Source organism: Tenrec ecaudatus, chromosome 2 (assembly GCF_050624435.1).
Source record: "Tenrec ecaudatus isolate mTenEca1 chromosome 2, mTenEca1.hap1, whole genome shotgun sequence".
NCBI lineage: Eukaryota > Metazoa > Chordata > Mammalia > Afrosoricida > Tenrecidae > Tenrec > Tenrec ecaudatus.
Window position 1 is genome coordinate 88,350,500 of NC_134531.1, and position 27,643 is coordinate 88,378,142.

Sequence of the window (27,643 nt, forward strand, 5' to 3'; positions counted from 1 at the left end):
TAGCACTGAGATAGGAGAGATAAAATCCTATCACAAGCAACATTGTACTTCATGATGGAGTTAGCAAGATCTTTGTTGACAAAGAAAGCCAGACCATTCCTCTGGACTATATTATTCCCAGCAGAGTAAATTATATTATTTCATTATTCAAAAGAGTCAATACCAGCCCATTTCAATTCACTAATGCCTAAGGTATCTATCTTTATGTGTTCTGTTTCATTTTTAACCACTACCAATTTTCCTAAATTCATACTTCACACATTCCATGTTTGGGTCATTAGAAGATGTTTGTAATTGCTCTCTTTACCTGGAGCCGCTGAAGAAACTGAAGACCCTAAGTCTCCTCCCCCACAGGCTCTACTCAACTCACATCACCATGGTGGACTTCCCTCCAAGAATCATCTCCTCTTTGCTAACATGCCGAGTACACTAGGATCTAAGGGGACCGTCTCCAACAGCATTCAGCCTTCTTCGTTTAGGCTTTCAGAAGCTGACAATGCTGGGAAGCCATGCATATGATTTTTAGTGGCTTCTTCCTGTTGAGGAAGAAATGGGGAGATGAATCTTTTGTTGTCTGTTCTTAATCTGGGTGCCAGATGGATCTTGGCTCAAACGAGAGAATATCAGAGAGATGTTCACATGGGTTTCATTGACTATGTAAAGGCATGTGACTGTGCGAACCCTAAAAACGGTGTATAACTTTGAGAAGAATGGAAAGTCTGAAGCACTTCATTGTGCTCATTCAGAACTTGTGCATGTACCAGGAAGCAGTTGTGTGGTCAGAAAAGGGAATAATACAAGGTTGAAAATCAGGACAGGTGTATGTCAGTGTTGTATCCTCTCATTATACTTTTTCAATGTATATGCTGATGAAATCATCAGAGAAAGTTGATGATATTAAGAATAATGTGGAGTCAGGATATGAGGAAGGCTTATTAACAACCTGAAGTATGCAAATGAAGCAGCCTTGCTAGCTGAAAGTGAGAAGAAATTGAAGGATTTGCTGATGAAGATCAAATATTGTAGCCTTCATTATGGATTACAACTCAGTGTAAGGAAGAACCAAATCCTCATCACTGGACCGTCAGGTAGCATCATGATAAATGGAGAAAAGGTTGAAGGTGTCAAGGATTTTGTCTTGTTTGCCTCAAGAATCAATGCTCATGAAAGCTGCAGTCAGGAAATCAAAAGATGTATTGCATTAGGTAAATCTTCTGCACAAGACCTCACTGGAGCTTTTGAAGATCAGGGATGTTACTTTGAGGATGAAGATGTGCCTGAGCCAAGCCACAGTAGACCCCATTGCACCACATGCATGTGAAAGTTGGACATTAAATAAGAAAGACCAGAGAAGAATGGATGCATTCCAATTATGCTGTTGGATAAGAATATTGAAGATATCATGGACTGATAAAAGGGAAAATGAATCTGCATTTGAAGAAGGGCCAGAGTGCTTTTTCAAGGCAAAGATGCCACGACGTCCTCTTTCTTACATATTTTTGAGATTTTTTTTCAAAAGAGACCAGTCCCTGAAGGACATCTTGTTTGGGAGAATAGAGGAGCAGTGAAAAAGAGGAAGGCCCTCTGAGAGATGGATTGATGCAATGGCCGTATCAATGGGCTTATGTGAGGATGACACAGGACCATGCAGTTTGGTTCTGTTGTGCATGGGGATGGGGCTATGATGGGTCAGAGCTACTCGATGGCACCTACTAACAACAATATCTAGTTACATTTCAAGATTTAAAAAGAGACAAGCCTTTTCTCATTCGATGTTTATTCACTACTTACCATGTACAGTCACATACCTGGACATATTAGTTCCAAAACTAAAATGAAAAACCACAAGTTAACTAAAATTTATTAATAAAAATAGTCATTTTTCATAATCCTCATGAAACAGAAATTTTAAATCTAGAATTTTTTTAATTGTCTCAAGCACTAAACTTTTATTCAAGTCACCAAATCTTAGCGATCACTATTATTTCACCTTTACATATGAGATTAACTGAAGGCCAGAATTTTAGGATGAGAACTGGAATTTCACATAGGAAGACAGAGCTTGAAGCTCAGGGTGATCTCATTGTGATGACCTGGAGTCTTTCCCAGTTTAGATAGTTCTAATTCTCCCATTTCACTCTCCTTTCTTCCCACCTTTAAATAATGACCATAACTTGTATGTCTTTTATTTGTTTTGGGGCAAAATACCTCATTAAAGTGTGTAAAACAAAGGTGTTACTGGAGGAATAAAATGTCCTTGACCTAAACCATAATATTTTCAATGGCCTCATATGCATGTGAAAATGAAAATGAAGAACTGATACTTTTGAATTATATTAGCACTTAATTTATAAGCACTTGAAAAGCTACATTTTGTCGTGGGAGTCCATTCTCTTTTGAGTCTTAACATAAGGTCAGCCTCCATTGAGTTCTTTCTAAACATTGCTGGTAGAGAATGTGTTTGAAGGTGGATTACTACTAAACCCACAGAGGGTAGCCTCACCCTACTGGGCTTACCTGGGAATGCCCTTATGGAAATTTGTGATAATCACATACTGATTACTTTACTTCACTCCACATAATCACATCACTTCATGGTCATAAGCACATCCTGACCAAGGACCCCAAGGACCAATCCTGTAAACTTCTCTCATCTAAAATAATGCAAGTATCAAAATCACAATCCCTTTTCCTGCTTCTGATGTCCTATCAGTGACAGTTGTGAACCTTTCAGCTACTAATCATGATTGTGTGATAAATTTCCTTTGTTTTCTCTGCTTTATAACTAGTAATGTGGTCATGAAGCCTTTGGGCACCATTATGACCTCATATTGATCATCTCTTCCATAGTAATGCTATAGAAGATTTGGTTTTATTTTTATCTTTTCTTTGTCCTGTAAAACATTATAAAAATCTCTATAAAATATAGTTAAAATTGGAGCCCTATTTCTCTTAGAATAGAATTATGTCTTTGGTGAAAAATATTAAATATCCCTGGAGTTGCCAGAAAAATGAACAAATCAGTCTTGGAAGAAGTACAACTAAAATGATTCTTAGACACAGGATGGTGAGAATTTATCTCATGTATTTTGTACATTTTAACAGCAGGGACTGGTCCCTGGGGAAGGACATCATCCTTGATAAGGTAGATGATCAGTTAAAGAGGAGGATAATCAAATGTGGGACTGGCGCAGTGAACGCAACAATGTGTAGAAACACCCACTATTGCGAGGATGGTGCAAGATCACCAAGCGAAGTTTCACTCTGCTGACATACATAGGTTCCTATGATTGAGACTCCGTGCAATGATGCTTAAAAGCAACCTTATTGGAATGCACAATAAGCCCACCATTCTAGAATATCCATTTGTAGCTTATCTTATCTTGTTGGGGTAGTCAGTTTTAGAAGAGTTGTCTACAAATCATTTAGAATGTCAAAGAGAAATTGAAATTTAAAGGTAAATGCCTCACTGAAATTCTAAATCACGTGTGGGCTTAGGTTATTCAAAGCAAGTTTGTGGCTTACTATTATTTATCACCTTATCAGCAAATATTGCATCTTCTCAAAGCTCTAATTATTGTATATACCCATTCAAGACTAATCTGAGTACATCAAAAGTCCAATAGCATTCCCAAGGGTCTACTGATTAACTCAGTAGGATATTAATTATGAACATATCCGCCATTGTTACTTTTGTTCTTTTTCTTTAAATAGAAGTGGAATAATTCAGACTTGTGAAAGATTAGGAACAGTTAGCAGTTGATGATGAGTTGATGTAGATACACTTATAGAGAATTAGGCAAAAATCAGTTTTCTATAAAACATAACTTGTACTGGATATTGGAACTTTAAAGTAGGAGAAAGCTTTTTATTTAAGGTTACTCTTAAATGAAACAGTATATGAGGTGGGTGAATATGGAAGAGTAGATAGTTTCATTGTTTCACTAGAACAAAGTATTTATAGTTCCTCTACTTTGTGACTCATCACTGTGCGGTAAAATATTTGGGGTATTACTCATAATTACAAAATGAGATAGAATAGAATAGTTAGATGTTGAGGCAAAGGACAAGGTGAGTAAATTGGCATTCTACTTGTAACATTCTCATTTTTAAAACATTAGATAATTTCTTTAAGTTTTGCCTGCTCCTCTCTCTCTGAAAAAATTACCATAAAATTCATTTAAAATAAGTGAAAATCCATGTCAACCCAATCTAAAACTGTCATGACAGACAAAATAAAAACAAAGAATAGGGGTGTAAGGTAAATTAACATATTTTAATAAATCACCTTTTACTGCATGAAACATGTAATTTTATAATTTTTATGAAGACATGTACTTTTATGAAGGATCAGATAAATTACTCGAGGCACATTTCCTTATTTTTTACAACTAAAATCAACCAAAAATATGAATAGGAATTACTCAAAAATGGAAAAAGTATTGTTAACTTTAGTGAACCCCTCTGTCACTTTCCTGCTATGATCTTGCACAGACCACCACTTTTCTGTCAGTTGGTCATACTTAGGTCGCTAATATGTTGCTATGGTACTGGGAGCTAAAGTCACTGATATTTCAAATACCAGGAGGCTCACTTAAGGTAAAACAAGATTTTCACAGATCTTCCAGACTAAGAACAAACGACAAAGAAAGTCTAGGTTACCACTTCGGAGGAATTATTGACTGAAAACCTTATGTATGGTCGCAGAATTTCCTGGGTGGAGCACCTCATGAATGGAACAATTGTTCAGGTTGGAAGGCACTCAAAATATGACTGAGAAAGAACTGCCTTCTTCAATAGAGTCAACCAGAATGGCATGATTGGCGTAACGCATTTGAGGCTTCTATTTGCTGAAGGAGTATGACTCAAAATGAGAAGAAACAGCTGAAAACATCTATTAATGATTAGAACTTGGATTGTACAAAGAATGAATCTTGAAAAACTGAAAATGGAACCCACTGAAAAGCAAACACAAAATGGAACCCATAAAAATAGATATTGTAGGCAATAGTAAGCAGAAATGGATTAGTTCTGGAAATTTAAATCAGAAAATCATATTGTTTATAAGGCAGGAAATAACAAACTCGGGAAGAATTTTTTTGCATCCTTGTCAAAAGAAACATGTCAAGATCTTTATTGAAGTGAGATACTGTAGGTGACAGGATAATATCTACCTTAAAACAAAAATCACTGCCATTGAATCCATTCTGGCTCTCATTGACTCTATAGGACAGGGTAGAGCTGCCACCATGAGTTTCTGAAGCTGTAACTCTTTGCAGGGCTAGGAGGACTCATCCTTCTCCCACAGAGTGGTGGGTGGTTTTGAACTGCTAACCTGGAGGTTAGCAGCCAAATGCATAAGCAATTCTCCATGCCTTCCCACACATAGAGATAAGTTAATCTTGTATTTAATCTCAGATATTATTCTACTACCTTTTCAAGAAGCAAAAAACACACATACAAGATAAAAATTGTAGAAACATAATTATTATTCAAATTTGCATACCAACTACTCAAGCTAGAAATTATTTAGTTTATTCAGTATGAAAATGATAAAACATTCATTCAATATGCATTGACAATTATTGGAAATTGGAATTCAAAATGTAGAGCAAAGAGGTAGAAGTAATAGTCAGAAAATATGGCCTTGGTGATAGAAATATATTCTGTGAGCATAATAGAATTTTGCAAGTCCAACCACTCTTTCATTTCAAATAAGATTTTAAAACAATGACTTAAAACACATGAACTTAACCAGATAGAATACACACAAATCTAATTGACTATATCTGTGGGAAGAGATGATGGAGAAGTTAATTGTAATCAGCTAAAACGAGACTAGGGACCAATTGTTGAACAGACCACTAATGACTCATATGTAAGTTTAGGTTGAAGCTGAGGAAAATTCAAACAAGTCCATGAAAGCCAAAAATATGACCTTAAGTATATTTCTCCTGAACGTAGAGACTATTTCACGACCAGACTTACTGCACTGAACATTAATGAGAGAAGACCTGATAGGCTGTGGAATAACAACATCAAGAACATCAAACATGAGGAAAGCATAAAGTCATTAAACAGATAAGAAATTGCATGAAGCACATTGTCTCATGGGATGAGTTGGAGGAAATTATGCTAAGCCAAGTCAGTCAAGCACAGAGGGACAAGTCCAACATGAGTGCACCAGGGTAAGCGCCAACAGTGCATTGAGCATATCAATATGCTACTTGATACATCAATGCTGGGTGAGATCCCGTCACCTTAGCAAGAGTCAGTCCTAACCCAGGGGTGCAGATGGCAGCCAACTAAAGAGGAGGGGAAAAGAGAGAAAACAGCCACACTCAAACTTAAGGATGATGGGAGAACAGGGCACTAATACACCCATAGGGAGGGTATTGTTTATGTCTCCACAGGAAAGGGAGAGAGGGACCAGACCCCATCCCAGAGCACCAAGCCTTGATTGCAACATGCTGGCCTGAAGCAGCAAATTAACAGAGAGGAGAATGGGGCCTGGCCCAAGCCAAGCTGTCTTGACCCTCTCTGCAGAAGAATGCAATACAGAGGTCAGCACTGAAGATACAGCCCAGGGAGAGAGGCAGGTCTGCCCAGACCACACGGATACAAACTGAGAGGGAAAGAGAGAGAGCGGTGGACCTCATAATGGCTCACCAAGCCCCAGTGGCAACATCCCTGCTCAGAGAAGCTGATGCACAGAGAGGGTCTTAGACCCCACCACAAAATATGATGTTCTTTCACTGACCCATAGCACTACAGGGACAGCACTACGTGGAATGCGCACCCAGTCTGTCCCACCCACAGTGGGGCAAATTGTAAAAGGAGTAGAATAGAGCAGCAAGAGGAGAAGAGTAACAAAATCCCTCAAGGAATCCTGACACGTCAGGACTTAACACCTCATCAGACCTGATTGGAAAACACTCATAAGGATCAACAGACATACCTGTTAGTATCATTTTTTGTTTCTTTTGTTCTTTCGCCAGATTTCTGTCTAGACACGAAGCAGGACAAACAATCCCAAGGAGAAAACGAGGGGACTGGAGGTCCTGGGGGACATGGGAGACTAAGGGGCTGGGGAAGGGGAGCAGGGAGACAACTAACTCAGGGATAAGGGAACAAGAGGTCTAAAATTGATGGTGAGGACGGCGTATAGTGCCTGCTGGGGTTTAAACATGTGCAATGTATCCAAGAAGAATTAACAGGAACCAAATGGAGGGTGAGCTTGATAGAGGGATAGGAGGAAGGTGAAATGAAATAGAGGAAAGAACTAGTAGGCAAAATCTCTTCATAGAGGTATAGCTATTGGCATGTATATATGTAGAGAGGACAGTATACATATATGTATGTTATTTATTAAGATAGCATATGGACTTTGGGCTTCTCTTCAAGGTCTCCCTAAACACGAAAACACTTTGTTCTAATAACCTGGCACTCTGATACTCACCTTTCCAACATGATCACTGAAGACAAAATGGGTGCATCAGCAAATGTGATGAAGAAAGCAAGTGGTACCCAGCTATCAAAAGATATAGCATCTGGGGCTTTAAAGCTTTAAGTTCAATAAGCTGTCATCTAGCAGGTAAGCAAATAAGCCCACATGGAGGAAGTACACCAGCCTGTATGATCATGAGTCATTGATGGAATCAAGTTATCAAAAGTTCCAAAACAAACAATTACATGTGAAAGAGGGGGACTTGTAGCACCTATGAAACACACATCATTCCTCTAGTTTCTGAATGCTTCCTCTCCTCACACGCCCCACTACCATGACCCAGTTCTCCATTAGAAATCCAGCTAGACCAGAGTACACACATTGGTACAGATAAGAACTCTCAACACATGGCATTCAGGACAGATAAATCCTCGGGAGCAGTAGTGGGAGTAGTGATATCATGTGGATAGGGAGATAATGGGGTGGGGAGCGCATAGGGGAATCTCATCATAAGGTTGGATATATAGGCCTCCTGAAGGGGTAAAAATAACAGAAATGTGGGTGAAGGGAGACAACGCACAGTGTAAGACACAAAATAACAATAATATATAATTGATCAAGAATTCATGAGAAGGGGAGGGAAAAATGCAGAGCTGATATCAAGGTCTCAAGTAGAAATAAAATGCACTGGAAATATTGATGGCAACAAATGTACAAGTGTACATAATACAATTGAATGATGGGTTGCTATAAAATTTGTAAGAGCCCTCAAATAAAATGATTACTAAGAAAAGAGCACAGTGGATGTCAGAGAAGACTCTGAAAGTTATTCGTGATCAAAGAATAGCTAAAGCAAAATAGCTAATGAAATAAAAGAGCTGAACAAAATTTTCACTTGGCACCTTGAGAAGCCAAGGTAAATATTATGATGAAATGTGTAAAGATCTGGAATTAGAAATCTAAAAAAGGAAGAACAGGGTCAGCATATTCTAAGCTGAAAGAATTCAAGAGAAATTCAAGTCTCAGGTTGCAATATTAAAATATTCTAAATGAAAAATACTGAACGATGCAGGAGCCCTCAATTGAAGATTGCAGAAGCACACAGAATCATTGTACCAATAACAAATGGTAAGCATTCAACCATTTCAAGTGGTAGCGTATGATCAAGAACCAAGGTACTGAAGGATGAGATCTACCTGGCACTAAGAGCATAGTAAAAACACAAGGCTCCAAGGATTGCCAGAATGCCAGTTTAAATGTTTCAATATGCTGAAGAAGCACTGGAAGCACTCAATCATCTATGATAGGAAACTTAGAAGACAACTACCTGGCCAGCCAACAGGAAGAAATCCATATTTGTACACCTTCCACAGAAAGGTGAGCAACAGAATGCTCAAAGTATGGAACAATATCATTGACATCCCAGTCAAAGGAAATGTTGCTGGAAGACAGTCAAGCATGGTTTCAGCAATGTATCATGGATTCAGAAGAAAATGTGAAATAAGTGATATCATTGCTGATGTCAAGGAGATCCTGGCTGAAAGGAGAGAATATTAGAAATATGGATATTGCTATTTATTGACTTCCCAAAGGTCTTTGACTCCTAGGATCACAACAAACTATGAATAGCTTTCCGAAAAGTAGGAATCCCAGAGTACCTTTTCCTCTTGAAAAACAGTCATTCTCACAAAGCAATATACATAACAGAATATGGTTTATAGCCAGGACAGGGGTGCATCAGGATTAATCTTCTCACCATATTTTCAATCTGTATGCTGAGCAAATAATAGGAGAAGCTAGACTCTATGAAGAAGGATGTGAAATCAAGATTGAAGAATGGCTTATTAACAAGCAGAAATATGCAAATGGCACAACCTTGCTTGCTAAAAATGAGGCTGACTTGAAGTATTTACTGATGAAGACCAAGGAGTATAGCCTTCAATGTGGCTTATGACTCAATATAAAGGAAACAAAAGTTCACAGAGTAGACAGATAGGTAGCCTCGTGATCAAGAGGGCAAAGGCGGAAGCTGTCAAGGTTTCCACCTTGTTTGGGTCTACAGTCAAGTCTCATTCATGCAGCAGTAAAGAGCATTTCATTTGACTTCACCAAGAGTGTAACAAGGCAGACTGGAAGAGGAATTTTTAGCAATGATACAACAGACAAAGGGCTTTTTACTAAAATCTACAATACCCCCCTGGACTGAAAAAAGAGGAAAACAGTTAACCCCCTGAGGAAGTGGGCAAAAGAACGGAACAGAAGTTTCACTAGGGAGGAGACCCATATGGCCAATAAGCATATGAGAGAATGCTCCTGATCACTAGCCATCAGAGAAAGGTTATTCAAAAGAACCATGAGATACGATCTAACTCCCTTGAGGTTAGGCCAAATCAGAAAATCATAGATAGGAACTCTCTTCCACTGCTGGTGGTCATGTAGATATATATGTACAGTCTCTGTGGAACGTGATCTAGCAATATTTAAAGAAAATGGAAATTAATCTTCCTTATGACTCAGCTATCCCTGCACTGGGCATATACCCAGAAGAGGTAAGAAATAGAATACGACCAGTCATCTGCACTTCAATGCTTACTGAGGTGCAATTCACAATCGCAGAGTTGGAAACAAGCTAAATTTCCCTCGATAGATGAATGGATTAGTAAACTCTGGCACAAACACACAACGGAGTACTACATATCACTAGAAAGCACTGATGATCACATGAAACACACCGGTTCTTGGGAAGAGTTGGAGAAACATGATGCTAAGCAAAGTCATCCAATCATAAGAGTACAAGTACAACATGCGCCCCCTGATGTAAATATAATCAGCACTGTAGGTATAGAAAATAAGCCGCTTATCTCACAATATGCGGGTTGAAGTACAGGCAGTTGGGTGGAGGACAGGCCAAACCAAGGAAGTACATGCTAATCCAACATAAATGAAAGGGGAAGGGAGAAAAGAGATGGAGTGGGGGGGAGGGGTTGAGAAAGTGAGATGCTGGCATGAGGGGAACAATGCACTGACACACCCAGGGGGGAATATTGATTATGTCTCCAAAGAATTGGGAGTCTGCATACAGACCGCACCATGGTGCACTAAACCATAAGGTCAGTAAAAGAACCTGGAGAATTGCATGGGAAGATTGGGCTGCAGGGCCGGCCGGTCCCAACCAGAGCCAAATTGACCTCCTTGGTTAGGGTGAAGGGCTGGCATACCATGCCCACACAGCAGTAAACCAAGAAGGAGAAAGAGAAAGGGATGGTCAGTCTAGCCCCCATATTGGCACACCGAACCGTGAGGACGATGCCCCTGTGCAGAGCTGCTAAGGCACAGTGAAGACTGTAGGCCGACAGCAGTTCATGACATGTTTTCCCCTCGCTGGAGCAAACCACAACAGAAGCCAGCACTGGGGACACACAGTGGGGAGGTAATGCGGTCTGAACCCCTGCAAGGGAACAAACCAAGAAGGAAACGTAACAGCTTCGCAATGGGAGCAATGCAAAGCTACAAAGCCCCTAACCCCCTCCCCACACCCCCACCCCACCCCACCCTCACCGAATGGACTCCAAGCTAGGAGGGGCATCTCTAAGAATTCCCCCAGGATCAGTGGGGAAATAATCATAAAGGTCAGCAAACAAACCTGGAATTATGTATGTTTTTTTCTCTTTTTCTTTTTAAATTTTTTTCTTGTCTCCTTTCAATCTTTTGTTTTCTTTTTATTTGATCTATGTCATTGTTAGTTTGCCTGCTTTTATAAGATAGGCATGGGAAGCAAGCTTGAGGAGAAAGCAATGGGACTGAAGGTCCCAGAGGAACTTGGGGTTAGAAGGTGGCAGGAGAGAGGAACAGTGAGCAAACAGTGCCATAGACAGGGGAACAACTAGGGAATTAAAATCAACAACGAGGAGGATGTGGAGAGTGGTGTTGAAGCAAAAGCAATCTAGCTAAGAGGAAGTTCTGTGAGGAAGAAGTAGGGTGAACGTGATGGTGGGGTAGGAGGAAGGTAAAAGGAAACAGGAATGATCGAGGAAGCAAAGCTATGGATAGAGGTGTAAACATAGGTGTGTACATATATAAATACATTAATCCATAAATTTAGAGATATTGGTCTATGTACATATATTTATATGGCAACACACTGAGATCGTGGATGGACTTCAGGCCTCTGCTCATACTCTCTTTCAATACAAGAACACTTTGTTCTAACAAACTGGCACCCGGTGATTCTCGCCCTCCTAGCACAGTGGTGGAAGACAAAATGGGTGCATAAGAAAATGTGGTGAAAAAGCGGATGATGCCTGGATATTTAAAAGATATATCATCTGAGGTCTTAAAGGCTTGAGTTAAACAAGTGGTCATCTAGCAGAGAAGCAACAAGCCCACATGGAAGAAGCACACCAGCCAGTATGATCATTGGGTATCTTTGGGACCGAGTAATAGGTACCAGAAACCCATAACAAACAAACAAAAGCATATTGTTAAGAATGAGGGCAGTCAGAGCAGAGACCCAAAACCCATCTGTAGACAGTGGGACATCCCCCCCACCAAGGGGTCAGAGGGAAGGGATAAGTCAACTAGGGCGCATTAAAGCACCGATAAAACACACACTATTTCTCTGGTTCCTTGAGGCTTCCTCACCCCTCCCGAGCATAACCGTGTTGCTGCCTCTCATTTTAGACTAGACCAGAGCATGTACACAGGTATAAATAAGCGATAAGGGCTCACAACACACGGAATCCAGGGACAGGATTGGAAATAGCGATACCGGAAGGGGGAACTAATTGTAATGATCGACACATAATCACACACATACCCCTCCAGGGGGAAGAACAACAGAAATCATAGGGGAAGGGAGATAGCGGTTGGTGTGAATTATGAAAATAATAATAATTTATCATCTATCAAGGGGATCACGGGGGGGGGGAGAGGAGCTGATGCCAAGGGCTCAATAGAAAAATGACTAGAAAAACTGGTGGCAACATATGTACAAATATAGCTGATACAATTGATATATGGGTTGTAATAAGAGTTGTAAGAGCCTCCAATAAAATGATCTTTTAATTTAAAAAAAGAGCATTTCATTGGGTAGCTATGTTGCATAAGCTCAGTTGAAAGTATTGAAAACCAAAGATGTCATTTTGAAAACGATGGTGCCCTTGAATTACATCATGGCAGCTTCATTTCATAGGAAAGTTAGACATTGAATAAGACCAAAGAAGACTCAATGCATTGGATTACGGTGATGACGAAGAATGGCGTGGACAGTGGCATGGGCTGCCCAAAGGACAAACACATCTGTGTTGAAAGATGTATGGCCAGAGTGCTTCTTAGAGGCATGGTAGGCAAGATTTTCTCTTATAAATTTGGAGCTGTGGTCAGGAGAGGCCGGTCCCTGGAGAAGGATGTTATCCTTGGTAAAAACAGAGCAGCAATACAGGAGAGGAAGGCCTTCGATGAGATGGATTGATGTAGTGGATGCAAGAACAGATTCAAACATAAGATCAATTGTGAGGAAGGCACGGGACTGAGTGGTGTTTCGTTCTGTTGTGCTTGGGGTCGCTGTGGGTGAGAACCAGATGGCACCTAAGAACAACAACAACAACTAAATGCCTTTGATATTTCAAGTACCAAAAGGATCACCTTGTATGATCAGGTTTTATAGAAAACTCCGACTAAAACAGCCTTGGAAGAATCACCTGAAGATACATTCCCACAAATTAACTAGTGAATGTCTTAGTGAGAACAATAGAACATTCTTTGATCTTGTGCTGAAAATGAACTTCCTAGTTTGGAAGCCCCTCTAATACACAGTGGCCACAACAGATGGGGCTGGATCTGGCAATGTTTCATTTGCTTCTACATAATGTCACCATGACGCAGAGCTGATTCAGTGGCAGTTAATGACATTGATAATGGATGAGAAGAGATTATCTAAGTCCTGTCATTAAGGAAATAATTTTTACTAGACTCATAATGTCAGGTAAGAACTTAGAAGAAAGCAGTTTATTTTTATAGTCCTTAACAGGTCTTTTTCCACTAAGTTGTGTAATTCCAAGTGAAGTAAGTCTTCCATGACTCTATTAGTTCCTCTTAAAGAAAATGCTGATTAATAATTGATTGTTCAAAACCACTTAAGATTAAAAGGGGGAAAAACTGCCAAAACATTGATAACTTCTTAGAACCACAATTTCAATATTATTTCTCATTAAAATGACATTTTTTCTTTAAACCTTTTTATTGCCTACAATCACTACTGGTTTGGGCTAATTATATTTCTAGTGTTTTACTATCAATTTTTTCAGCCATCAGGAAGACAGGACTTAACCATATTTTTAGACTATTGAACTTGTTCAAAGCATAAGTTTAATATTAACATATTGGAGAAATATCTCTTTTGCTGCAAGAAATAGTAGTAATAGTTCTCTTTAAATATTGCAAGTTACCTGCTATGAACTTTGGATTCTTGTAAGGATATTCTTTGTATATCTAAGTTGAAATATGTAAGATAAGTACAGCTGGTTCCGAACAAAAGAGTGAACTATCACTGGATCCTGGTTTCATCTCCGAAGCCTCAATCTTGGCTATGCCTAAGAAAATTCCTGGAGGTGAATGATTTTGCCAACTAATAAATAAGCCATTTGGAAAATAGCTGGAGGTGGAAGAGTCTGTAGTGTATGTGTGTGTTGGGTGGTGGAGATCTTAACCTTGACATTTGTAGCCATATTTGGGGCGGGAGGGGGGTGGTGCACCGTGTGCCATAGGGTGTTTAGTAGTAGCTCTGTCTTCTACCCAATAGATGCCAGTGGCACCGCTCTCCCTACCCATACGATCTGATGTCTCTCCCGACATTTTCAGATGTCTCCTGGAAGCTACTGAAGACAACAGAGGCAGATGACACCTTTACTTTGATTGCTAGCTTCATTCTCTCTCCCAAAACTTCTAATAGAACTTATGCCCAAGCTCTATGATATAAAGTTCCCCATAGGGAAAAAAACTGCCTATAAATTATTTGACTTTTTATTTAAGTCCAAACTCTTAAAGTACTCACCACTTAATTGGCACATAATAAGATAAAGAATAAACATGTAAAGCGGATTGAAGGACAATGTCTTTAAAAACGAACTGGGGGTAGCGTACCGGTTACGCTGGCACAAATAAATTGGAAACAAATAAATTGGAAACATATTACTTTTGCGAGGCAATTATATTGAAAACTCCAGGGTCCAAAATACTTATAGAACCCATTTTACCCTTAGCCTTTGTGGGTAGGAAGCAAATTGAGAAACCTTTGCTAAACTTAAAGAGTAGATTTTCCTCAATAGACACTCACATAAAGTCAGGGACAAGAGTGGGCAAAGAAATAAGTCAGAATTGTGACCTAGTTAAGGAAACTCCCATCCATTCTCTGGCCCCACTTTGTAAGGCAGGGGCCTTCATTCACTCGTGCTGTGAAATTCTAGGCTCACTATCGACACAGGACTGTGGACGCTCTCCAGTTCTTTGCCTTTCCTAATAAGAGTATCCCCGGGCTGTGTTTGAAGTGGGAGGAAGATATGATTATGCTTTCAAGCACATGCAACTCTTAGTGGGTGGGTGTGTGGGGAGAGGGGAAATGATGATACAGTGGATACACATTTTAACTTAAAGAGCCCTGGGGACACAGTGCCTAAGTGTGCAGTTCAAAGCCATCAGCTACTCCTTCCATGGGAGAAGGATGTGGCAGTTTGTGCCTATAAAACAGAAAAGTGAGTGAAGGGAGTGGGTAAAACATGACAAAATAATAATAATTTATAAATTATCAAGGATGCATGAGGGAGGGGGAAGTGGGGAGGGAGAGGAAAAACAAGGAGGTGATACCAAGGGCTCAAGCACAAAGCAAATGTTTTGAGAATGATGATGGCAACAAATGTACAAATGTGCTTGACCCAATGGATGCATGTATGGATTGTGATAAGAGTTGTATGAGCCCCCAATAAAATGATTTTTAAAAAGAAAGAAAGAAACCGAGTTCCCTCATGCTCTTCTCTGGTCTCCGGATCTCCATGTGGACCATCAGGTGGGGCTCAGGGAGCATGCAACCATGAAAAAAAAAAAAAAAAAGCACACCCTTGGAAATTCTATGGGCAGTTTTCCTCTGTCCTGCAGGGTCTCTGGAAGTCTGAATGCATGCAACAGTCCCAGGTTTGCCAGGAGGGATGGGCCTAATGAAGAAGCTATCCTACATCTAGAAGTCCTGGCCTTTTACTTGATTTAAGGGACAGAGCACACTTTAGGTTGTAGTCCTTGCAGAGCAGTTGTTTTCTCAATAAATGAAATAAAGAAAATCGAAGGGATATTTTGCAAATGCACGTTTGAACTTCAGCAGACTTGATTTGTTAGCATTGCACGTCCTCGTGGTCCTCTGCATTGCCCAGCCTCCCTTGCTACTGGATTAGCCTTCCATTTGGACCGCAAAGGGTTAGCAGTAACAGAAGGGACTTGGATTGCTTTTAGGCTGAGGCAGGTTAGGACGCAATATCTCCTCTAACCGAGGCTGTGAGATGGTCTGAAACAGTCATGTAAGGCCAAGAGAAGCAAGCACAGTGTCAAAATTACATAGCAATCATATCTCTTGCTTGTCAGATTTTGAACCCCATAGACAAGAGGCAAAATGCCCTGCTCTCAGGTGGCAGGCAGCGGTGGGCGATACTCTGAATGTGCTGGTTGCCAAATTTGACATCACTGCCTGCTTCCTACTCAGGTCAAAAAATGGTAAGCTGAAAGTGTGCGTGCTGCCGGTGCACATGCTTCTGTTGACTCCCATGCCCACTACTCAACGGTTTGCAACTCCGCGGCAGCCCTTCCTTTCCTTCTCTGGATTCTTCATTGCTGACCCCATGGGAAGCCAGGCCCCAAAGTCGGGGAGGGCTTGTATTTCTGAGTGACTGTTGGGGAAGACCCCTAATGCCCTTTACCAGGTTTTATTTTGTTGAGCCATTGGGAATTCAGGCTATAATGAATACGACAGTGTGAACCAGCCTGTCCTGATTACAATTCTCCCGACAAAGTTCCATATCATCACAATTGCTGACAGAAGCAGGAAACATGCCCCTGAGACAGAACTCAGCTACAAACGGAGCTGGCCGCTGGTGAGGAGACACCTGTGGTTCATCTAGAAATTATTAGACAGTATGTAATAAAGACATAGAAGTGAAACAGACTCTAGATGAAGAGGAAAGGGGAACTCATCATTGCTTCCCGTTCAGAGAAGTGATACAGCAAGAATGTTCCCTTCTTCATAATGTACTCTTTCACACCTGAAAAGTACATTCAAAATACATTTGAACAGAATATTTTGAATCCACCAGCTCCTTCCACCTCTGACCATGGTGTCATGCTTTCTCAAACTCACGCAAACCCTCCTCTATCATTAACACGTGTGCTTAATGTACTTTGATCTTGATCTCTTCTAGTGAGACTGAGATTTGGGGGGTCTTAAGTTGAGGTAAACTCTGATGCCAAAGCAAATTTACACTTTCAAAATTGCCAAATATCTTATCTGTACACCACCAGTTCTTATCATCCTCCCAAAAGCAGTTTAGTTATCTACCTGCCAGCAATGTAGAAATAGGAAAATAATGCATGTCAAGGTAAATTTAACCTCAAATGTTATATTCCAGCATCTACAACCATATGAGCCATTTGGATTTTAGATAAATCTCTCTGTAAGTATATGTGTACATATATAAGCTTGCCTAACTTTGCTTCTCTATAGAATTCAGTATAAGACATTGCCCCATGCATATGTAATTTGATTCTTGACTGCTTTATTTAAACTACTAATTTATGTCATTTGATGAGAAAAGTTGATCTAAATAAAAATATGATAGCTGGAACTGAATTGGAATATGGAACAGCATAATAAATCTACTGTAGTAAAGATATTTCTGCTTCAACTCTATTTCCTTTCATCCACAATCACTATGAATATGTGAAAATAGTTCTTCTTTTAGGAAAACCATAATCGATATGAGTTTGAAGGCCTACCACCCCCACTATTCTTATGCAGACAGCATCACTTAAGATAAGCTCTTAAGCAAGTTTTACTTCTGAATCCTCACCATTGGTACCCTGGCTGCCACAGCCCCCCTGCTGCTCCTCCCTGCTATTGATAGCTGAGCTCCTCCACACGACAGCAGTAGACTGTATCAATTGAACCCCATCCAATCAGGAGTTCTGCAGAAAATGTATCTTCATGAATAGTTTATTAAATTGATCTGGCAAAATGCCAGAGAGATTCGAATCCCCATCTTGGTTTTGCATTATGCCAACTTTTGTAAAAACAGCTATACATCATCTATGTCGATAGAAACATACAATCAGCTCTCATTCACTCTTCTTTCTCAAGACAAAAATCATGTCTCTCCCTGCCCACTAGCAGGTGAGATGATAAAACATTGATTTTTAAGGACTCGGAGGAAAGAAGTATATTACAATCCTGCGTTTGGAATATTCTCTGTTTATGGGTGGCTGGACTTACCCTCCAACATCCTCTGTGAAAATGAAAGGCTCCATCTCAGGCATGAAAATGACTGTTGGAATTTAGAGTTTTTAATATTCTCCACTTTTACTGTTGCCCAATGGTGTACCTATAAAACTATTTCTACTGCTTTTTAAAATAAATCATTGTATTGGGGTATCTTACATACATTATAATAGTCCATAAACCCATCAGATTAAGCCATCATGCACAAATAATGCCATCTACAATTCAAAACCCACAATTTTTTTCTTTTTGAGCCCCTTGATATCAGTTCCTCTGTTTTCCTTCCCTCTAAAATAATTGCATTGCAGTAAATTATTTAATATGGCTCTTCCAGCCATAGCCTGTGCTAGTCCCACCAAATTACCATTGCTTTCCTGATGGTTCTGGGTAAGAAGGCGACGGAAGCTAATGATAAGATTATGTAGTTCAAATATGGATGATTACCAACAGAGTTCATTGTGATTTACATGCTGCTAGCTATAAAATAAGCCATCTCCGAAGCTGGAGAGGAAGACGTTACTACCCTCGGGAGAGAAGAACCTGGAGTGGACCATGTCATTGAGATCCTGAGATCCAGGAGAAGCTTTGACACCAGAGGAACAACAAGGCAGCAGCAGCAGCAGAACTAGCTAGGAGCTAGCGCATGAGACCGAGCAGTAGACTTCCCAGCCCAGAACAAGTAAAGTTGAGCACCTTGGGGCAAGAGGCTAACATGTGGAGTAGAGTTCCTCTGGGCACTTAATGGGGAGAGTTAGATTTACTGACTCATGGAACGGTAGCTCAGTGTCTTTGGGATGATGCTTACAGAGGAGTGGCATACCCTTTAGCATTTATTGGTAGTCCCAAAGGAACTTTGTAACACTGTAAGAGCAGGGTAGAGATAAGGACAAGAGGCTGTGGGCTAGAGCTAGCCTGACCTTGTGCAAGCAAAGAAGTGGTCTAGCTGAAAAATTGTGTCCTGAACATCTCTCACCTGATTTGTAGCCTGTTACCTTCCCTAATAAATCTCATATTTGTGAACATTGTAAGTTCTGTGTAGACACTGAAATGATTTATCGAATGCACCACAGAAGTAGAATACTGTGGGAAGGGGAGTTAGTGCCAAAAGGGGGTAAAAAAATGGAGAAGTGTCTGATCTGACCACTGCCTTGTGGCAATCATCCTTGAGAGGCAGAAGAGGTTCAGATGTGGACTCCATACTGTTTCTACAAGAATTGAAAACAAAGAAACACAGTATTCATATCTCAAAAGAAAACTTCACTGCCATCAGATCAATGCTGATTCATAGTGACCCTATAGGAGAGGGTAGAACTGCCCCTGAGCGTTTCTGAGACTCTAACCTTTACAGGAGTAGAAATCCTTGTCTTTCTCTCAAAGAACTGCTTGTGGTTTTGAACTGCTGACTTTGTGGTTAGCAGCCCAACACATCGCCAGTATGCTACCAAGATACTTATAATTTGCATATACATATTATTAATCAGCTAACAGTTAAATGCTTAATACCCACCCTTGAACACTTACGTCAAGAGAAGCAAATAAAAAGTATCACATGAAAAGTGACTACTAATTTCATACGTCTTCTTTGGGCGGCCAGCTACCCTAGTTTGTTTTGGACTAGGTTTCGCAGGACAAAGGTTTTCAGTACTAAAACCAAAGAAATGTTGCCAAAATAGAACGACTTCACTACCCTACCCTTCACAGATATTATAAAAATTATCTCAATTCTTTGAAAATTCTTAATCATAGATGCCCAGTCCAAAACTCATATTGTTTTTCATTTGCATAAATTTCCAATGTTAATATCAAAAAGTCTAGACACGATCAGTTCTTATGAATGCCAGACAATCTCAGTTAGTCTAAGTGCTCTTCCAGGTGTTTAAGTTTATTATGAGTCTCAAGAAGTAAGTTGTATTGAGGAATCTACTGTTTTCTGGTGGCTCTGTTGTGTTGGTTAAAAGATATGTTCAACTCCCCTATCTTGTATTTTGTGTCCCAAATCAATCACAAAAGAGAAAATTTATTATGAGACACAAGGCTGTCCAAACCTCAGATAGTGTCTCTTCATAGCCGAACCATTCCTCTTATACATCCTGACAGTAACCATTAGCAGAGAGAGATCTAAAGAGCCAACTAAAGAGAAATGTACAAGTCTTTTTCCAAAGTATTGAAAAGTGTTTCTATTTAAAACCTTCTGACAATGATTGGCAGGGTCTGAGAAAACGTCATGAGATGAGACCTCCCCTCTGAGAATTATTATCAATAGAACAGTAATTGGTGAACACCTAATTCATTCTTACCACAATTGCAGGTTTACAATCTAATGGCTACTTCGTGGTCCCTCTCAAATGCCACAAGGCAAAGGTGACTAAAGCACAGATCAACATGGAATCCCCTCCGAGGGCTGCTGTACTTCAAAGAAGGGAAGAACTTCTAATATTCTGTATTAGATGGACAATACAAACAAGGGGAAACTTGTATTGATTGATTGAGTGATCACTAAAAGGCACATTAGGCCAGTATCTTCCCAAGAATCTGACATTTAAAACAAAAAACCAGACAGGCCTAATTTTAAATTTTGCAATTAGGGCATTTAATTGAAATGTGAGGGAGAACAGAGGTGTATATATCAACCCAAATTAGTACAGACAGAAAAATAGACAGAAATGGAAATTACAGGGTCAGTTCATGATAGACATAATGAAGCCCATTTAACTTTGATGTAATAGATGTGTAGAATATTAATGGCCCACATGGCAAAATTTGAGGTTACTGACGGTTGAGGTATTTCAATACCAACTTCTGAACTTTCTTTGTTTTTGCAAGCATCTACTAAATTATAAATAGCAGCAAATGAAGACAGTAAGCCAAACTTTTACTCATGAAGTCATTAAATTTAAGATCCTTAACCAATTTGGCTATTTTTATAGAGAAACCAGCATTTGCCACTGAGTCAACGGCAACCCCTGGTAGCCCCATGAATGTAAGTAATTAGAGCTGCGATGTTTGTGTTGTCAGTGACTGAAGTGTTTGAAGTAGATCATCACCACGCCTATCTACCAGGATGCGTTTCGCGTCTAGAAACTCCCAACCTTCTTGTTAGCAACCAGATGATCTTTTGCACCAAACAGGCAATCCCATTTAGTGAATAAGCACATAGTAATGGGTAGGTGTGAGTTCCCTTAGCAATTTCCCTGAAGTTCAATTTTAAATAGACTAGATATTTGTCATCAAAAAGTAAGCCTAAATGTGTGATTAATATACCACTACTCATCCTATGATGTAAGCAAAGGAGGAGGCCTAAATTATTTGGTATAGAGCTTCCAGTGAATTGGCTAAGTAGCTGTCTTTCACGTGTTTGTTTGTTTTTGTGGGGGGGGGGGGAATAGGTGAGTGAGTGTTTCCAGTGCTTCATCACCGTGTTAAAACACTTCAACTGGTGGTACATGAATTTCTGGACCTTTGTCTTTCTGCTAATGCTTGCAGAGCGGTTGAACTACTTCCTTTCGTACCATTGGTTCTTATTTAACACGGCCTTTTGAAAGGGCTGACTACAGACTGGCTCTTTTTGGTCCAGTGACTCGTCTGTGCATTCCTTCCATCTTCTTTGGATGCTTCCTGCATCGTACAATATTTTGTCCATAGAATCTTTCAACATTGCAACTCGAGTCTTGCATATTTTTTTCTTCAATTCTCTCAGTTTACAATGTGCTTAAGGATGCTCTCCATTCTGGGTTTTCTAACTATATATTTCTTTTGTATCATTCATTATAATACTTCACTTTATCTTCTCAAGCTTCCCTTTGAAATTTTCTGATCAGCTCTATAACTTCATCATTTCTTCCATTTGCCTTAGCTACTCTAAAATTAAGAGCACATTTCAGAATATCTTCTAACATCTATAGCAACTTCATTTCCCCCCCTCTCCTTTTGATGAAAAGTTGACTTCTTGCTGTGTAATGTTCCTGATGGTAACTCCAGAGGACACGGGGAATCATTGAATATTACCAAAAATATTACATACAAGTACTTTTTTCCCCCTGAAGATCATTCAACAATGGTTGCAGTGGAACGTTGACAAGAAGCTGATAGAAATTCAGGCTGGATTCAGAAGACATGAAACAAAACATCATTGTTCATGTCAGATGTACCTTGGCTCAAAGCAGCAAATACCAGAAAGATGTTTATTTATGGGAGTGGTTATGCAGATATATTCAACTGTGTGGTATTCAACTATCATGGACCGCCTTGCGAAAGATGAAAATTCCGGAACATCTCATTGTTTTCGTGAGGAATCTACACATAGATTAAGAGTCGGGTGCTAGAACAGACCGGGGAATATTGCATGTTTGAAAATTCAGAAAGGTGGTGAGAGGGCTGCATTAACCCCAATACTTATTCAATCTTTATTTGGAGCAAATGTTCTGAAATTGAAGAAGAATTTGCCATCAGACTAGATGCAGCTGACTCAACCTTGCTTGCTGAAAATGAGGAAGATTTAAACTCTGCTAAATATTAAAGATTAGAACCTCCACTGTGGGTTAATACTTGAAAAAAAAAAACAAAATCTTCACAATTAAACCCATTATAAACAGAGAAAACCATGAAGTTGTCAAGAATTTTGCCTTGCTTGCATCCACAATCAACACTTTTGGAGGCGGTGGTCCAACGATCAGAGGATTCATTGCACTGGGTAAATCTGCAGCACAAGGTGTCTCTAAAGTGTTTTAAAGCATGCAGGCTGCTTTGAAAACTAAGGTGCACTGGACTCAAGTCGTTGCATTTGCAATTGCCTCGTGTGCATGTGAAAGTTGGATAGTGAATAAAGGAGACCAAAGATCAATGCATTTGGATTATGGTGCTGGCAAAACACATGGACTGAAGAAAATAAAAACTCTCCTGGAAGAGAAATGGGCAGAATCCTGTGTAGCAGCAGGAATTGCGAGACTTTTTCTTATGTACTTTGGACAAGATTGTCAGGAGAGACCACTCCCTGGAAAGGAACATAATGCTAAGTAGAGAGGCAACAAACAAAGAAGTACAGGAAGGAAGGAAGGAAGGAAGGAAGGAAGGAAGGAAGGAAGGAAGGAAGCCCCTAGACCACATGGATTGACATGGTGCTTGCAGCATTGGACTCAAACATCATAAAGGGAACCGTGAGGATGACACGGGACCAGGCTGTTTTGTTCTGTTGTGCATAGAGTTGTTATGAATTTGAAGCAACTTGATTATATCTAACAACAACAAGTCATTTGGTTCATAGATTTTTGCTGAACCAAACAGGAAGTTACTTAGAAATGAAAAGATGTCAGGAAGAGTTATAGTACACATGTTCCTAAACTGAGATTTCAAATGATGTCATAATACGTCATATCGGGTTACACATGTAGAAATAATGTATGACTTTTTCTCTTGTTGGTGGAACAAAATAAGACTGTTAAGCACCAAGTTAGTGCCTATAGACACTACAAATGTTTTTTAAGTCAAATAAAGATATTAATTGCTAATATAAAATTAATTTCGAGTCAAATTTCTCTATTCAAACAAAAATCTACTGGAATGGCTAGATCTAGTAGATCCTTACATACGTATGGTCACAAGTCTCGCTTCTTCCCTGACCTTGGAAATCATGTAACAATGTCTGGGAATTTTAGGCCCAGTGTCTAGATGGAAACAATAAAAACATTATTCAGTCACCATTCTATAAGCTCTTTCGGCATTATCACACAGCAGGTGATATTTGTTTTTCTGTTTAATTTTTTGCTTTCTAACCTGAACCACAGGCCAGAATCTCTCCCTGTATAACTCCACAGGGATTCTTTGCTTTTGTGTAATTCTTCTTGGATTCTTCATGTGACATTCTTCTGAGCTGCCACATATTTCTTGGCTTTCAACTTCAGGCCGTCACTAAATCGAGTCCCTTGGAATAAGGGAGAGTTTCATCAGCAGGAGAAATCCAGGAATATTATGAGCTTGCATCTATAATAGCTAGGTTTCTATTTCATAAATTAAGGGGACTAGTATCTTCATGAGAGGATGAGCTTTATCAATTTGCAATTCAAATTTTGATGTGTTGTTACAGAGTAGTGTACCCTCATCTAAATTAAAATACTATGGTGATAGCACTTTATTGACATTGTTTCAAAGATGTTTTAACAAAGATGAATTACCGGTTCTAATATATTCATCTGTGATTTCTCAAAAACAAAGATGGCTTTCTGTTTGGGTCACATAAAATGAGCCTCTTGTCTAGGAAACAGAATTTCTGAAATGAGGTCAAAAGTCTCTAACATTTACTTTAAAAACACATTTTATTTTATATTCTAGATGTTTTACATAATGGCTGCATGAATTGGCCATGCACACTAAAAGAACCAGACAAACTTGATATAACCTTTGAAAGACAATCCTACTCTGCGAACATTTGAAAAACAGGCCATTACCGTTTGCAGGTTCCTTTGATGCAAACCACGGGTAGAAAACCGGATGGTAGTGTTTACCACAGAGCCATAAAAATAGTCAAAATATCATTTTCTTTTAACCATATAGTCTAACATGCATAAAGCCTCTGGCTGATAGTTCTTGCCATTTGGTCCAAGTACACTTCCTGAAGACACTCTATGGGAAAAAAAGCTAACCTAATTTAAGAAGGAATCTGTCGCTGGTCAAATAATGCACTCAAGGGGGCCAGGAGGGGTTTGGAACATCTAATTTAGCCAACTTCCCTAAATCCTTGATATGAAAAGCTGTGTTTTAAATAGACAATTTAAATAAATAAAAGTTCCCATTCAAGTTATTCTGTTCTCACTGATTTAGGTGATATTTTATTGGAAATACCTCCTTTAACTCCTAGTCCAGAATGGAGCTGTCCTGTAAGGTTTCCAAGGCTATAAATCTTTATGGAGCCAACATGCCACATCTGCTTCCCACAGAGTCATTGGTGAGTTTCAGTCATCAACCTCTGAGGAGCTAGGCTGTCAGGCACTGAGTCATCAGGGATCTTTTGCTGGAAAGTACACACCAAACACTGCCCCGTCCTTGGTCGCTCTCGCAGTCCAATGCGGGCTGGGTTTGAGGTCATTGTTGCAGCCATTTCGCCCATCCATCTCATTGAGAGTCTTCCTTTATTTTTTTTAATTTCCCTTTACTGGAACAAGCTTCATTTCCTTCTCCAGACACTGGTCCTTCCTATTAATATTCCCTAAATCCATGAGATAAAGTCTTCCTCCTTACCTCTGAGAAGATCCCTTCTACATGCCCCCATTTCACTTTATTATAGCCATGCACACATGTATTACCTCCTCTGGCTTCCCTAGACCCACAAGGCAGAGGTCAGAAATGCCTCCACACTCCATCTTTCTCTGCCTATTCTGACATCAGCCAGGTTTGCCATGCCAATCTACAGCCATTCTGCATATATGCAATAATGCACATCCCTGGGCACCTAGAACTCACCGACAGATCTAGAATATGCTTTTCTGACAGTCCTGGGATTTCCCTCTCTGCTCCTGCTTCAAAGATGGCACATTCTTATAGCCAGGGGGTGGTAACCAAACATTGAACAATCCCCTCTATAGTGTTACACCTAACCTGCTACCATCGCCCCACCCATTCATCGAGGGGGAGTTACAGAGTCTTGATGGTGCTATTAAGCATTGGGCTGCTAACCCCTAAGTAAGTGATTCAAACACAGCAGCTGCTCAGAACAATGATCAGAAAACATCAGGAGCAGCTCGCTCTGCCCTGGATAGTCAGTATGAGGTGGACAGACTCAACAGCTGTGCGTTAGTAGTGCAAGCCTCCTCAAAGTAGCATCGTTCTCAATGTATGGTCACCGTTCCAGCAAGCTCTTTCAGGATCACTTGCTATTTCCAATTGAAATGCACATTCTCAGACCCATCTCTAGAGCTATTAACTCAGAAATTCTGGGAGTGGACCCAACTCTTCTGGGTTTTTGAAAGCGCTCTAGATGATTCTGAAGCATTTCGAGTTTGAGAAATATTACTCTAGATAATTTTGTTTATAATGTGGTAATTATATCAGGTTCACAAAATGTAAAGAGAGTGAACATGTAATAATAAAGTCATATTTAAATCTAGGCAAAATCAAACAAGTTGCCATAGAATCAACTCAAATCAGATTAAAAAATCTATCAAATCATGTATATTGCATGTATGTGTAGTAGATGTGTATATGAAGACACATATTCACACAAAGGGACTGTAAAAATGAGTGAAAAAATTGCAGAATCTTTCATAGCATCTTTCCATGAACTTTTGAAACACACACACACACACACACACACACAAAAGTTAAAAAGTATTACTACAAAATAATATAAACCATTTTAAACAAAAATATGAGAATGAAAAGTTCGTGTTTCCCCACGCACCGGCTCTAAATGCTGATAAAGGTGGTGTTGCCAACTCTCCAACCTTCCGCAGATAACATTCCCCTCTGCAATTCACACTGTGCCAAGCAGGAGTTTGACCATTTCTGAGAGTCTCAAGTAGTGTCCCTTTTCCATGTTCTTTGGGATTCAGGAAAAAAGAGAAGTCTAAAGGGGCCTGCAAAGGGCTGGAAGGTGCACAGCATAAAATTGCCATATGACAATTCTTGCAGTCTTTAAAGAATGGGCAGGGTAATTGTGGGGATGTAAAAAAAATTCCTCGGTGCAGTTTTCCTGGACGTTCCTCACCAGTGCACTGTTCATTTTCCTTAGAACTCCTTTATTATAAGCTCTTGTGATCATCTGTGTCCTTCAAGAAAATCTATCCATAACCCCCTCTGAAATCCACAAAAAACACCCCCCAAAAAAATTAAAACTGTAACAGTGCAATAGTCTTCTAAGCTGACATTTCTGCTTTGAATTTAACTGGCAGAGCAGATCCTCAGGAAAGCTACTATTTTGAGGAGACCGGTTTTTTGTTTACTTTTGTATCTTTAGTTGGTTTTATTGTTTTTCTGAAGATACTCTAAATAGACTAAGATGAGTATGTTACTGAGAGAACCTGCCTTAACCAACAACTCATCACAGAAACATGTTTCAATATATCTGGCTCAAAACAAACTTGTATATATATGATCTGAACCCCTAGTGGAATTTTTATTTGACTTATATATATACTTGTATATGCACATACACATATATATTCAAGGGGTTACCCACAACAAACCGGGAAAAAGTTCTGCTGGGCAGAACTTTCTTAGTGTGCATTTTTTCCCCACTGCGCAAGCAGCAAGCACTTAACTTTTAGTTTGTTCACCCAATGATCGCATGTGGGAAGGTTCTCTCTGGTCCCAGTGAAATTTTCATAAAAGCAGTTTTTCTTAAACTCCATTTTTGTGTGTGATGGGAAAAATTCAAGTGTACAAGTGGTTTTCTTGCTTCAAAAAAGATGAAATGTCAATTGATTTCTAAACTCTTTTCTGGACATCGTTAACTTCCTGAATGAATGAAAATGTCAACTGTAGTGCATTTATAGTTCATCCTACCAGGTCCAGCTGCTAATCAAACTTTCTACTTGGAGGTTCAGAAAAGATTGGGAAACAGTGTGAGACAAAAAAAAAGGCCTGATTTGTGGCAGACAGGGACTAGTTTTGCGACCATGACAATGCACCTGCTCACACAGCCATCTCAGTGCACCAGTTTTGAGCAAAAAACAGCATGC